Below are 15,407 nucleotides of genomic sequence, written 5' to 3' on the forward strand. Positions count from 1 at the left end.
CATACTAGAGTGAGTTGCCATTTCCTCCTCCAGTGGACCACTGGAGCTTATGTCAGAGCTCTTTACTATGATCCGTCCATCTTTTGTGGCCCTACCTCGTATGGCTCATAGTTTCATTGAGTCATGCAAGCCCCTTTGCTATGACAAGGCTGTGAACCATGAAGGGGCAGAAAGTGAAGAGAAATGAAAAAAGCCTCTTGATGAGGGTGAAAGAGGAGAGTGATCTTAGAAAAACTAAGATCATGGCATCTAGTCCCATCACTTCATGGCAAATAGAAGGGGAAAAAATGGAAGCAGTGGCAGATTTGATTTTCTTGGGCTACAAAATCACTGTGGATGGTGACTGCAGCCATGAAATTAAAAGATGCTTGGTCTTTGTAAGGGAAGCTATGACAAACCTAGACAGCATATTAAAAAGCAGAGACATCACTGTGATGACAAAGGTCTGTATAGTCAAAGGTATGGTTTTTCCAGTAGTCATGTGGATGTGAGAGTTGAACCATAAAGAAGGCTGATTGCCAAAGAATTCATGCTTTTGAACTGTGGTGCTCTTGAGAGTCCTTTGGACTGCAAGAAGATCAAACCAATCAATCCTAAAGGAAATCAACCTTGCATATTAATTGAAAGGACTGTTGCTGAAGCTGAAGCTCCAGTACTTTGTTCTAACTGATGTGAAGATGTGACCCATTAGAAAAGATCCTGTTGCTGGGAAAGATTGAAGACAAAAGGAGAAGTTGGCAGCAGAGGATGAGATGGTTAGATAGAATTACTGACTCAGTGGAAGTGAATTTGGACAAAATCTGGAGGATAGAGTAGGACAGTCTGGCATGCTGCAATCCATGGGGTCACAAAGAATCAGACATGACTTAGTGACTGAACAACAACAAGAGCAAATGTACACAATAGGGAATCAATGAGGACCTGCAGTCCAGCACAGGGAACTGTACTCAGCACTCTGTGGTGACCTAAATGGGAAAGAAACCGAAAAAAGAGGGCATGTATACATACACCTAATTGATTCACTTTGTTATACAGCAAAAATTAAGACAACATTGTAAAGTACTTATACGCCAATAAAAATTTAAAAATGCCATACTACCCAAAGAAATGGAGTAGGGAATGGCAACCCACTCCAGTATTCTTCCCTGGAGAATCCCATGGATGGGGGAGCCTCATGGGCTACAGTCCATGGAATCACAAAGAGTCACGACTGAATGACTTAGCATGCACACATGCACTAAAAGCAATCTACAGTTTCAATGTGATCCCTATCAAATTACCCATGATATTTTCCACAAAACTAGAAAAAATAATCCTAAAATTCATATGGACCTATGAAAGACCAAGAATTGCCAAACCAAACCTGAAGAAAAAGACTAAAGCAGGAGGTGTAATCATCTCAGACTTCAGACAATACTATAAAGCTACAGTAATCAAAATAGCATAGTATTGGCACAAAAACAGACATGTGGATCAATGGAACAGAATGGGGAGCCTAGAAATAAACCCACACACCTATGGTCAAGTAGTCTTTGACAAAGGAGTTAAGAATATACAGTGGGAAAAGAAAAACACCGTCTCCTCAGCAAGTCATGTTGGGAAAGTTGGACAGACATGTAAATCAATGAAGTTAGAACACACTCTCACACCATACGCAAAAATAAAATAAATTCAAAATGGCATAAAGACTTAAACATAAGACATGACAACATAAAACTCCTAGAAGAGAGTATACGAAAAATATTCTCTGACATAAATCATACCAATATTTTCTTAGATCAACCTCCCAAAAGAATAGAAATAGCAAAAATAAACAAGTGGGTTTGAACCAAACTTACAAGTTTTTTCACAGCAAAGTAAATCATAAATAAAATGAAAAGACAACCTGCAGAATGGGAGAAAATATTAGTAAATGACGTGACCAACAAGGGCTTGATTTTTAAAATATACAAACAGCTCATGGAACTTAACATCATCAACAACAACAAAACCAATTGAAAAATGGGCAGCAGACCTAAAGAGACATTTCTTCAAAGAAGAAATACAGATGGCCAATAGGCACATGAAAAGATGCTCAACATTGGTAGTTACTAGAGAAATGAAGATCAAAACTACAAGATACTGCCTTGCACTGGTCAGAATGGTCATCATTAAACAGTTTACAAATAACAAATGCTGGAGATTGTGTGGCGTGAAGGGAGCCCTCTTACACTCTAGTGGGAATGTATGTTGGTGCAACCACTGTGGAAAACAGCATAGAAGTTCCTTAGAAAAGTAAAAATAGAATTACCATGTGATCCAGCAATTCCACTCCTGTGCATATATCCAGATAAAACTATAATTCAAATATAGAATTCAACAGTGTTGCTATGAACATAAGAACATGCGTTTCTATGGTCGTAGCAGCACTATTCACAACAGCCAAGACATGGAAACAACCTAAATGTCCATTGATAGATGAATGGATAAAGAAGCTGTGGTATGTATATACAGTGGAATACTACTCAGCCATGAAAAAGAATGAAATAATGCCATTTGAAGCAGCATAGATGCAACTAGAGATTATCATACTAAGTGACAAGTCAGAAAGAGAGCAACAAATACCATATGATATTACTTCTTTGTGGAACCTAAAATATTCTACAAATAAACCTATCTATGAAAGAGAAACAGACTCACAGACATAGATAATAGACTTATGGTTGCCAAGGGGGAGGGATGCTCCTGTGGGGGAAAGATAACTTGCGAGTTTGGGATTAGCAGATATAAACTGGTATATATAAAATGGATAAGTAACAAGGTCCTACTGTATAGCAAAGGGAATTACATTTAATATCCTGTGATAAACTATAGTGGAAAAGAATATGGAAAAGAATGTTTATATATGTATAACCGAGTCACTTTGCTGTCTAGCATTAATTAACACATCATTGCAATTCAACTATCCTTCTATAAAAAATAAATTAAAATAACTATGTCTGCCTTTTGATTTAATCCCCCACCCAAAGGACAGCTGTCTTGTCCTTTAAGTGCTTGTTCCTACACTGATTGAAAAATTCTGTGCCAAGGTCCTTTTCTTTTTAGCCCTTCTACCGACAGAAGCTAGCTGCAAACACTTCTGCAGAAACTGGAGACTTTGCTCTCTAAGGGATCATTCCTTCTTTCTCTCTCTCTCTTCCATCTTGAGCCTTGCGTACAGGGGTGGGAATGTAAGGAAGGTGCCTCTGTCTCCACTTGCTTTCTGTTAAAACCAGGGCCCTACAGTGACTTTGTTATATGGGTGGGTCGGTCCCCTAGTGTGCCCCTTGAGCCTGTCCCTTTCATTCTTGATGTGACTCTTCCCATGATATAAGCCTCCAAGCAGGGTGGTGAGCTCTCCCAGGATTCTGGTTCTGTTCTGACCATAGCTTGGGTTGTCCCTTGAGCACCGCAGACTCAAGTGCCCTGGGTTAGGGGGTGATAGGATGACAAGTTGCCGTGGCAGTAGGGGAAGCTGGGTACTCATTTGCAGGTTCTGGCTCCAAGGGGTGCTGTTCTTATCTCTATGGCCTCTCCTCAGCCCTCTGTACCCTGCACCCAGAACTCACAACTCCCAACCCCACAGCTCAGCCTGGTTCCCCTACTCCAACTCTTCCATGGCCGGCACCGTCTTCTCCTGGGCTCACAGTTCTAGGCCTTCAGACTTCATCCCTCATCCCTCCTGTTTACGCAGCTTCCTACCAGATCATCTGGCTCAAAGGAAAAGCAAGTCTGTAGTTTTTAGCTCTGTTTCTATGCCCTCCACAGCCCTCACCTCTCATTCTTCTTTCCTACAGGTCCTCAGTTTGGTATATACACCCAAGCCGCTGCTTTGCAGCCTCAGCCTGTCAACAGCAAAGGCGAGTCGCGCCGTGTCCAAGGAGGCCACCAGGGACCTGGTCACCCTTTTCTACAAATGCATGGAAAAGAAGCCCAAATGAGTCAGAGAGGAAAAGTCTGAAGAAAGACCGTTTTCTTGACTATCTAGTTATCTTTATGAGTAGGGTATGGTTGGATCTGGGGGGTTCTGTCTCTCAGAGACCCCCAGAGAGGGAGGTGGGCTAGAGGCACTGGTGGACCCTCAGAGAATCTGGGTTCACCGAACAACCCTCAGGTTGAGCACCTGCCTGGCTGCTCCTGCTCCCCACTTGCCATCCCAGCACCTCTGTGGGAATGGTGTTCCTTTTGTCTTGTTTAAGGGATCTTTGCCTACCTACCCCAAGGTCTTGATATTTCCCTATGTTACAAGAGTTTTATTCCTTTACTTTTCGCCTTTAGACCTACAGTCCACTTGGAATTTTTGTTGACTTGTGAGGTCAAGTTTCTTTTCTTTTTTTTTTTCACATGAGTATCCAACTGATCCAGTCCAATGTGTTGAAATGCTTTCCTTTTCCTGTGGCTCAGCTGTGCTTCCTTTATCATAGAACAAGTATATTGTATTACATACGTCTTTTTCTCGGTTCTCCATTTAGTTCTGTTGACCTGAAACAAATAGACTACCAGATATTTCTCCAGCAAAGCTGTATTTCTTTGGGATCAGCAGCAAATTGCAGGTCAGTTTGCAACCATAGTGAGTCATGGGCAAGTTCCTGACATCAAGTTGAAGAAGGATGATTTTACAGGGAAGAAAAAGAAGTTGGGAAACTGTAACAAAATAAAAGAGAATCGGCCTTTTCCATAGTTAAATCCTCGACAGGAAAGAAATCTTTCTTAATGTTAGGCTCTGCCGTTGTCACAGTCTGAGGGCTCCCTCTGCTGGTGTCCCAACTCTACTTAATTGAGGTTTCTGTTTATCAGCTTTTTTACTATTCTGTCGGTCTATTTGACTATCCTTGAATCAGATTCACAGTGTCTTAGTAATGGCAGCTATTATAATAAACCTTAACTAACATCTAGTGTTATAAATCCTCCAACTCTCCTTTTCCTAATTGCTCTGGCTATTCTTGGGGCTTCCTTGGTGGCTCAGACAATAAAGAATCTGCCTGCAATGCAGGAGACCCGGGTTTGATCCCTGGGTTGGGAAGATCCCCTGGAGAAAGGAATGGCAACCCACTCCAGTATTCTTGCCTGGAGAATCAACATGAACAGAAAAGCCTGGCAGGCTACAATCCATGGGTTTGCATAGAGTTGGACCAAATTGAGCAACTAACACTTTGGCTATTCTAAGCTTTTTTCAATTCCATCAGTTCAGTTCAGTTGCTCATTCGTGTCTGACTCTTCACAATCCCATGGACTGCAGCACGCCAGGCCTCCCTGTCCATCACCAACTCCCAGAGTTTACTCAAACTCACATACATTGAGAGGGTGATGCCATTCAACCATCTCATCCTCTGTTATCCCATTCTCCTCTCTCCTTCAATCTTTCCCAACATCAGGGTCTTTTCAAATGAGTCAGCTCTTTGCATCAGGTGGCCAAAGTATTGGAGTTTCAGCTTCAACATCAGTCCTTCCAGTGAACATTCAGGACTGATCTCCTTTAAGATGGACTGGTTGGATCTCCTTGCAGTTCAAGGGACTCTCAAGAGTCTTTTCCAATACCACAGTTGAAAAGCATCAATTCTTCGGCATTCAGCTTTCTTTATAGTCCAACTCTCACATCCATACATGACTACTGGAAAAACCATAGCCTCGACTAGATGAAACTTTGTTGGCAAAGTAATGTCCCTACTTTTTAATATGCTGTCTAGGTTGGTCATAACTTTTCTTCCAAGGGATAAGCATCTTTTTATTTCCTGGCTGCAGTCACCATCCACAGTGATTTTGGAGCCCAGAAAAATAAAGTCTGCACTGTTTTCACTGTTTCTCCATCTATTTGCCATGAAGTTATGGGACTGGATACCATGACCTTCGTTTTTTGAATGTTGAGTTTTAAACCAGCTTTTTCACTTTCCTCTTTCACCTTCATCAAGAGGATATTTAATTCCTCTTCACTTTCTGCCATAAGGGTGGTGTCATCTGCATATCTGAGGTTATTGATATTTCTCCCGGAAATCTTGATTCCAGCTTGTGCTTCATCCAGCTCAGCGTTTCTCATGATGTACTCTGCATAGAAGTTAAATAAGCAGGGTGACAATATACAGCCTTGACATACTCCTTTTCCTATTTGGAACCAGTCTGTTGTTCCATGTCCAGTTCTAACTGTTGCTTCCTGACCTGCATACAGGTTTCTCAAGAGGCAGGTAAGGTGGTCTGGTATGCCCATCGCTTGAAGAATCTTCCACAATTTATTGTGATCCACACAGTCAAAGGCTTTGGCATAGTCAATAAAGCAGAAATAGATGTTTTTTTGGAGCTCTCTTGCTCCAAACATCCAGCAGATGTTGGCAATTTGATCTCTGGTTCCTCTGGCTTTTCTAAAACCAGCTTGAACATCTGGAAGTTCATGGTTCATGTATTGCTGAAGCCTGACTTGGAGAATTTTGAGCATTACTTTGCTAGCATGTGAGATGAGTGCAATTATGTGGTATTTTGAGCATTCTTTGGCATTGCCTTTCTCTGGGATTGGAATGAAAACTGACCTTTTTCAGTCCTGTGGCCACTGCTGAGTTTTCCAAATTTGCTGACATATTGATGCAGCACTTTCACAGCATCATCTTTTAGGATTTGAAATAGCTCAACTGGAATTCCACTAGCTTTGTTTATAGTGATGATTCCTAAAGGCCCACTTGACTGGCTCAGGTGGCCCAGGATGTCTGGCTCTAAGGCCCAAGATGTCTGGCTCTAGATGAGTGATCACACCATTGTGAAGATCTTTTTTATACAGTTCTGTGTATTCTTGCCACCTCTTCTTAATATCTTCTGCTTCTGTTAGGTCCATACCATCATTATTAAGCCCATCTTTGTATGAAATGTTCCCTTGGTATCTCTAATTTTCTTGAAGAGATCTCTAGTATTTCTCATTCTATTGTTTTCCTCTATTCCTTTGCACTGATCAGTGAGGAAGGCTTTCTTATCTTCCTTGCTACTCTTTGGAACTCTGCATTCAAATGGGTATATCTTTCCTCTTCTCCTTACTTTTCACTTCTCTTCTTTTCTCGGCTATTTGTAAGGCCTCTTCAGACAGCCATTTTGCTTTTTTGCATTTCTTTTTCTTGGGGATGGTCTTGATCCCTGTCTCCTGTACAATGTCACGAACTTCCGTCCATAGTTCATTGGACACTCTATCAGATCTAATCCCTTAAATCTATTTGTCACTTCTACTGTATAATCATTAGGAATTTGATTTAGGTCATACCTGAATGGTCTAGTGCTTTTTCCTACTTTCTTCAATTTCAGTCTGAATTTGGCCATATGGAGTTCATGATCTGAGCCACAGTCAGCTCCCAGTCTTGATTTTGTTGAGTGCATAGAGCTTCTCCATCTTTGGCTACAAAGAATATAATCAATTTGATTTCATTGTTGACCATCTGATGATGCCATGCGTAGAGTCTTCTCTTGTGTTGTTGGAAGTGGATGTTTGTTATGACCAGTGCATTCTCTTGGCAGAACTCTGTTAGCCTTTGCCCTGCTTCATTCCGTACTCCAAGGCCAAATTTGCCTGTTACTACAGGTATCTCTTGACTTCCTACTTTTGCATTCCAGTACCCTATAATGAAAAGGACATCATTTTTGGGTGTTAGTTCTAGAAGGTCTTGTAGGTCTTCATAGTACTTTTCAACTTCAGCTTCTTTGGCATTACTGGTCGGGGCATAGACTTGGATTACCATGATATTGAATGGTTTGCCTTGGAAATGAACAGCGATCATTCTGTTGTTTTTGAGACTTCATCCAAGTATTGCACTTTGGACTCTTTTGTTGACCATGATGGCTACTCCATTTCTTCTAAGGGATTCTTGCCCACAGGAGTAGATATAATGGTCCCATGCATTTTTTTTTTTTAAAGTAACTTGCCAATGTCTATAAAAATTCTGACTAGAATTTTGATAGGATTGCCCTGAGTCTATAGATCACTTTTGGGGGAACTGAGCGCTTTAACATAGCATAGTCTTCTAGTTCATGAACACAGCATATCTTTCTGTGGTTTCCCATGCTATTTAGCATAAACTCCAAATTTTCAAAGTACCCCCTTCTTCTGACCTTTTCTCATCTCTTGCTTTCTGGTTAAAAGCAGTGCCTATCTCTCATCTCTCTCTCTGCTTTTCTTTTACATCATTCCAGCTCTTCTTTCTGTCCCTTGAACACATCAGACTGGCTCCCATCTGAGTTGCTTTTGTATTAGATTTACACTCTAATGGCAGGACTCTTCCCCTGGCTGGATCTCTTGTTATTTAGAAGCAAGGTAATATAGTGGTTAATGTACAACATGGTAATAATAGTTAACAATACTGTACTGTATACTTGTAGTCTACTACAAGTATACTACAAGAGGATAAATCTTAAGTCTTAACACATATACACAATAGTAACTATGTAAGGTGATGGATGTATGAACTAGCTAGATTCTGGTGATCATTTTGCAAAGTATATGTGTATCAAACTATCAAGTTGTATACTTTAAATATATACAACTTTTATATGTCAATGATATGTCAATGATATCTCAATAAAGCTTTTTTTTTTAAAGTATAGGCTCCATGGAGCTGTACGTGGAGCTGTGTTTGAATCATGCTTCTGCATTTACTAGCCGAGTCACATTGAGCACATTCCTTTACGCTGTTTTTCCTTAAGTTCCTGATCAGCAACTGTTATAAAGATGAGACACATGGAAAGTCCATGGGGACAGTACTCAGCACAGAGGAGGCATTTTAAAAGTTATTTTATACTTTTAGTTACTTTGCCAGTTTCTGGAAACCTCTTAATCCTACTCCCCATACTCTGATACTATTCTTATTTTCTATATAGTAAAGAAACTAAGTTGCCTATCACCATCACAGTTCTGTTCTCTTTCATCTTAAACATTCCCCCTGATTCCAAACCATCTAGTAATCTCCCTTCAGGCACAGCCCATCCCATGTTTCAGGTACCAGTGAAGTCATTGACTATGATATCAGTTTGCTGTAATTAGAAACATAAAATTGGCCTGTAAAATAGAAAGTTTGGCTTTCCTGGTGGCTCAGACAGTAAAGAATCTGCCTGTAATGCAGGAGACCCTGGTTTGATCCCTCGGTTGGGAAGAGCCCCTGAAGAAGGGAATGGCTACCCAGTCCAGTATTCTTGCCTGGTGAATCCCAAGGACAGAGGATACTGGTGGGCTACAGTTGATGGGGTTGCAAAGAGTTGGACACGACTGAGTGATTAACATTCATTTATAATAAGAACTGGCACAAATCCCAAATGGAGCCTCATGTTTAACCAGTGTAATCAGACTCATCATCTTGGGTACTAAAGTGGCCATATTTATTTAGTTCTAAAAGTAATTGTTTGAATTCCTCTCCCCACCCAACCAGAAATCTAACATTATTATCTTGAGGTCTTTACCTATCCTTGAATTGTCTAAAACCTCGAGTCCTTCAAGGCCAATGGGGGTGAATCTTCTTTTTCAACCCAAGTCCTTTGATGCAGTGACTGCTGGCTGCCACGAGGTGTCGCTTTCAATGACTGGGCTCCACAATCGGAAAGATGTTGAAAGCTGGGATGTTTGTGAAAGCTGGGATTGTGTCCTGGTGGTGATAGGCATACATGTTTGGCACCAAGTTTGTGGTTCTTTTCTAAGTACACTACCTTGAAGATTTGTGTAGGGGTCTGTTTCTACCTTCAGACTGTGAGCTTCTAGAAGGCAGAATGTTAAACAATTTATTACTGAGGAATATTTGACAAAAATGATATATATTTAAGGTGTGCAAGTTGATGATTTGATATACATAATGCATTGTGAAAGAACCACCATAATCAAGCTAATTAACATATTAATAATATATATTATATATATTTGCTTCGTCAGTGGCTTAGCAGTAAAGAATTTGCCTGCAATGCAGGAGACGCAAGAGATGTAGGTTCGTTCTCTGGGTAGGGAAGATCCATACATGTCCATATTCATATCCATACATGACCACTGGAAAAACCATAGCCTTGACTAGATAGACCTTTGTTGACAAAGTAATGTCTCTGCTTTTCAATATGCTGTCTAAGTTGGTCATAACTTTCCTTCCAAGGAGTAAGGGTCTTTTCATTTCACGGCTGCAATCACCATCTGCAGTGATCTTGGAGGCCAGAAAAGTAAAGTCAGCCACTGTTTCCACTGTTTTCCCATCTATTTGCCATGAAGTGATGGGACCGGATGCCATGATCTTAGTTTTCTGAATGTTGAGCTTTAAGCCAACTTTTTCACTCTCCTCTTTCACCTTCATCGAGAGGCTCTTTAGTTCTTCTTCACTTTCTGCCATAAGGGTGGTGTCATCTGCATATCTGAGGTTATTGATATTTCTCCCGGAAATCTTGATTCCAGCTTGTGCTTCATCCAGCTCAGCGTTTCTCATGATGTACTCGGCATAGAAGTTAAATAAGCAGGGTGACAATATACAGCCTTGACATACTCCTTTTCCTATTTGGAATCAGTCTGCTGTTCTATGTCCATTTCTAACTATTGCTTCCTGACCTGCATACGGTTTCTCAAGAGGCAGGTCAGGTGGTCTGGCATGCCCATCTCTTGAAGAATTTTCCACACTTTATTGTGATCCACACAGTCAAAGGCTTTGGCATAGTCAATAAAGCAGAAATAGATGTTTTTCTGGAACTCTCGTTTTTTTGATGACCCAGCAGATGTTGGCAATTTGATCTCTGGTTCCTCTGGCTTTTCTAAAACCAGCTTGAACATCTGGAAGTTCACGGTTCATGTATTGCTGAAGCCTGACTTGGAGAATTTTGAGCATTACTTTGCTAGCATGTGAGATGAGTGCAATTGTGCGGTAGTTTGAACAATCTTTGGCACTGCCTTTCTTTGGGATTGGAATGAAAACTGACCTTTTCCAGTCCTGTGGCCACTGCTGAGTTTTCCAAATTTGCTGGCATATTGAGTGCAGCACTTCCACAGCGTCATCTTTTAGGATTTGAAATAGCTCAATGGGAATTCCATCACCTCCACTAGCTTTGTTTGTAGTGATGCTTCCTAAAGCCCACTTGACTTCACATTCCAGCCCTTTTAGATTACACATATAGTGCGGTCATGTAGTCCTTCTGTGTCTGGTTTGTTTCATTTAGCATAACCTTCTCTAGGCTCATTCATGTTGCTGAAAATGGCAGGATCTTTCTTTTTTAATGGCCAGACAATGTTCCATTGTATACACATATCATGTTTTCTTTATCCGTTCATCTGTCTGTGAACCTTTTTTTTAAGTTATCTGTTTATTTATCTTTGGTTGTGCTGGGCTGCTGATGCGGGCTTTCTCTGGCTGTGGTGAACAAGGGCTGCTCTCACTCGTGGTGCACTGGCCTCTCTGCGGGGGCTTCTCTTGTTGCGGAGCGCAGGCATCGGGCGCGTGGGCTTCAGAAGTTGTGGTGAGAGGGTGGGCTCTACCTCACACAGGCTTCAGTTCGTGAGGCAGGGGCTTAGTTGCTGATTGGCATGTGGAATCTTCCCAGACCAGGGGTCGAACCCATGTCCCCAACATTGGCAGGTGGGTTCTTATCCACTGTACCACCAGGAATCCATGTCTATGGACATTTAGGTTCTAGCATATTTTGGCTATATGAATAATGCTGAAGTAAACACAGGAATGCAGATATCTCTTTGAGATCCTGGTTTCATTTCCTTTGACTATATATCCAGAAGTAGGATTGCTGGATCATAGGTAACCTTATTTTTGAGTTTTGAGGAAACCTCCATTATTTTCCATGAAGTCTGTACCAATATACATTCCCAAAAACAGTATATAAGGATTTGCTTTTCTCCACATCTTCACCAGCGTTTATTACCTTTTGTCTTTCTGATAGTAACCACTCTGACAGGTATGAGGTTTTATGTCATTGTGGTTTTGAGTTGCATTTCCCATTCAACTATTGAAGTTGAACGCTTCTTCATATACCTTCTGGCTATTTTTGTATGTATTCTTTTGAGAAATATCTATTCAGATTCTTTGCCTGTGGGACATTAGTTTTTTGGCTGGTGAGTTGTATGAGTTTCTCACTTATTTTCAATATTAACCCTTTATCAAATAAATGGCTTGCAAATATTTTCTCCTATTCTGGTTGCCTTTTCACTCTGTTGGTTGTTTCCTTTGCTGTGCAGAGCTTTTTAATTTAGTGCAATCCCATTTGTCTATTTTAGCTTTTGTTGCCTGTGATTTTGGGGCTCACATTAAAAAATTATTACCCAGACCAATATCAAGAAGCTCTTCCCTTATGTTTTTTTTCTAGCAGTTTTGCAGTTTCAGGACTTACATTTAAGTCTTTAATCCTTCTTTTAGTTGATTTTTGTATATGGTGAGGTCATGGTTCCTTTTTCTGCATGTTGATATTCAATTTTCCCAACACCATTTATTGAAGAGACTGATTTTTCCTCATTTTGTGTTCTTGGCACTCTTGTTGAAGATCAGTTGACTTTAAGGTGTGGATTTATTTCTGGACTCTGTATTCTGTTCCATTCATCTATATGTCTGTTCTTATGCCAACATCATACTGTTTTGATTACTGTAGTGTTGTAACAAATTCTGAAATCATCAAATGTCTTTAGCTTTGTTCTTATTGCTCAAGATTGCTTTGGTTATTCAGGGTCTTTTACAGTTCCACACAAATTTTAGGATTGTTTTTCTATTTCTATAAAGAATGTCCCTAGGATTTTGATAGGGATTGCATTGAATCTATAGATCAGTCTGGTTAGAATGGACTTTTTAACAATATTAATTCTTCCAATCCATGAGCAAAGGATGTCTTTCCTTTTGTCTGTGTTTTTAAAAATTTCCTTAATAAATATGTTTATAAGTTTGCAGAGTGCAAGTTTTTCACCTCTTGTTGTTTCCTAAGTATTTTATTCTTTTCGTTGCTGTTGTGAATGAGATTATTTCCTTCATTTCCCTTTTGGATAGTTTATTATTTGTGTATAGAAATACAGTGGATTTCATATGTTTATTTCATATCCTGTAACTTTACTGAATTAGTTTATTATTTATAACAGGATTTTTGTAGTTATTTAGTCTTTAATGTTTTCTATGTATATCATCTTGCTATCTGCAAACAGATACTTTTATTTCTTCTTTTCCTATTTGGATGCCTTTTATTGCCTCTTCTTATCTAATTTCTCTAACTAGGACTTCCATTATTATGTTGATAAGAAGTGACAAGAGTAAGCATCCTTGCCTTATGCCAGATCTTAGAAGGAAAGTTTTCAGTTTTTCCCCCGTTAACTATAAATTTACTTGTGGGCTTCTCATATATGCCATTTATTATATTGCGATATGATGCTTCTATACCTACATTGTTGAGAGTTTTAATTGTAAATAAAAGTTAAACTTTGTCAAATGCCTTTTCTGCATTTATTGAAATAATATTGTTTTTTTCCCCTTTCATTTTATTAATGTATTATACGGCCTTGATTGATGTTGAACCATCCTTGCATCCCTGGGATAAACCCCATTTAGTTATGGCACATGATCCTCTTAATGTATTTTTAAATTCAGTTAGCTAGTATTTACTCAGGATTTTTGCATCTACATTCATCAGGGGTATTGGCCTGTAGTTTTATTTTCTTGTAGCATCTTTACCTGATTTTGGTATTGGGGTGATGCTGGACTCAAGAACTGAGTTTGGAAGTGTTCCCCCTTCTTCTATTTTTGAAAGAGTTTAAGAAGAACTGGTGGTATTCTTTTCTGAATGTTTGGTAGAATTCACCCATGAAATCATTAGATCTTAGGCTTTTCTTTTTTTTTCTTTTCCCAGACAAACAAAACTAAGGGACTTTGTTGTCAGTGGAACTGCCTCACAAGAAACACTTAAGAAAGTTCTTCAAATTGAAATGAGAACTCACTAAACAGCAATGTGGAAACAGAGGACAGCATAAATCTCACAGGTAAAGGGAAATATCTAGATACATGCAGTCTGATGCAACACTGTCAAGGAGTCTGCTGAATTTTACATTAGGATGGGGAAGGCTGCTGGGCTGGGCCTTTTCTCTCGCAGAAGGAAGGCAGGCCGAGGGGAGCCCCCGGGGTCTAGTGCATGGGAGCGCTCACTGCAGCAGTGATGCCTATGGTCAGGTGTGTGTATGTGTGGGCGGGCTGTAGAGCTGGTGTTTAGGGATTTGCTTGTCCTGGTGAGATGTGGGTGGTGGCTCTGGTGGTGGGCTTTGGGTGGATACAGAGTGTTGGCTCTGGCAGGAGAAGGGAATGTCAGTTCAATTCTGTTTCCCTTCTCCCCAGAACCTAGCACACATGCCAAAATTCTGAAGAAATATCAACATTAAGGAGGAGTTGATTAAAGTGCACAGACTTAGAGTATTTTAAATGTCTGCCCACAATAGATTAATAAAATTAATTTTGATACATGAAACAAATGATCACTCCACAGTTATTAAAAACTGGGTTTGCATGGATTAATAGTGTGAGAAGATGTCCACAGCATAATAATAAGAGACAAAATAGTTAGAACAGAGCTGTGGAAGGAGGTCATCATTGTGTAGTGCGATGGGGTAGAGAGTCACTTTTTCCTAGGTTGAACAAAGGCAGGGTGAAGAGGGATACAAATGACCTTCTACCCACTTCATGCCATGGGCCAAAAATGGCTTTCCTTTTGAGTAACAAATTGTTATGTGGAGATTGTCCAAGGATGTATCTCCACATGAAATTTGACAAGTAGTTGTTTTCAAGGTTTTCACTTCTATTTTGTCCCTTGGCTACAGACACTGGAGCTGTGAGCATTTTCTTATTTATCGCTTTTAAATGTCTCTCTGATTACTTTTGTAAAATAAATTCCCAGGAGAATGATGGCTGGATCAAACATGTCTCTGTGACTTCAGCTTGGCATTGCCAAATTGTTTTACTGTTTAGAAATTTGAGCCCTGCTTTTATTTTCAAAATATAAAAGTGTATTGATGAACCACCTGTTTGCTGAGGAAATCATTAAGTTGGGCAGATGAAGGGTCACCCTGTAAACTGGAAAACATTTCGCTTTAACGATATGCCTATTTTTCTCTCAAATCTTCAGGCATGCCAAGACACAATCTCTGGTTAATTAACTGTCCTTTGGCACTCCCTTCTGGGAGATTTACTCATCAGCCTGTGTGGCTCCTCCCATGGAAGATGCATGGGTGAGACAGAGGTGGAAGGGGGTGGCTGAGAGAAGGCTTGGGGGCAAGGAGGGGGGAGGCAGTTCACCTGTCACTCAAGAACCTGTCAGCCAGACGGCACCTGAATGGAGGCCAAGCTTACACATCTGGACCCCTTTAGAGTAGATCACTTCCTCTTTTTTTTTTTTTTGGAGTGGCATGATGTATTTATTTAAAATAATGAAAGGGAAAAACC

This window comes from Cervus elaphus, chromosome 20 (assembly GCF_910594005.1).
Source record: "Cervus elaphus chromosome 20, mCerEla1.1, whole genome shotgun sequence".
Taxonomy (NCBI): Eukaryota; Metazoa; Chordata; class Mammalia; order Artiodactyla; family Cervidae; genus Cervus; species Cervus elaphus.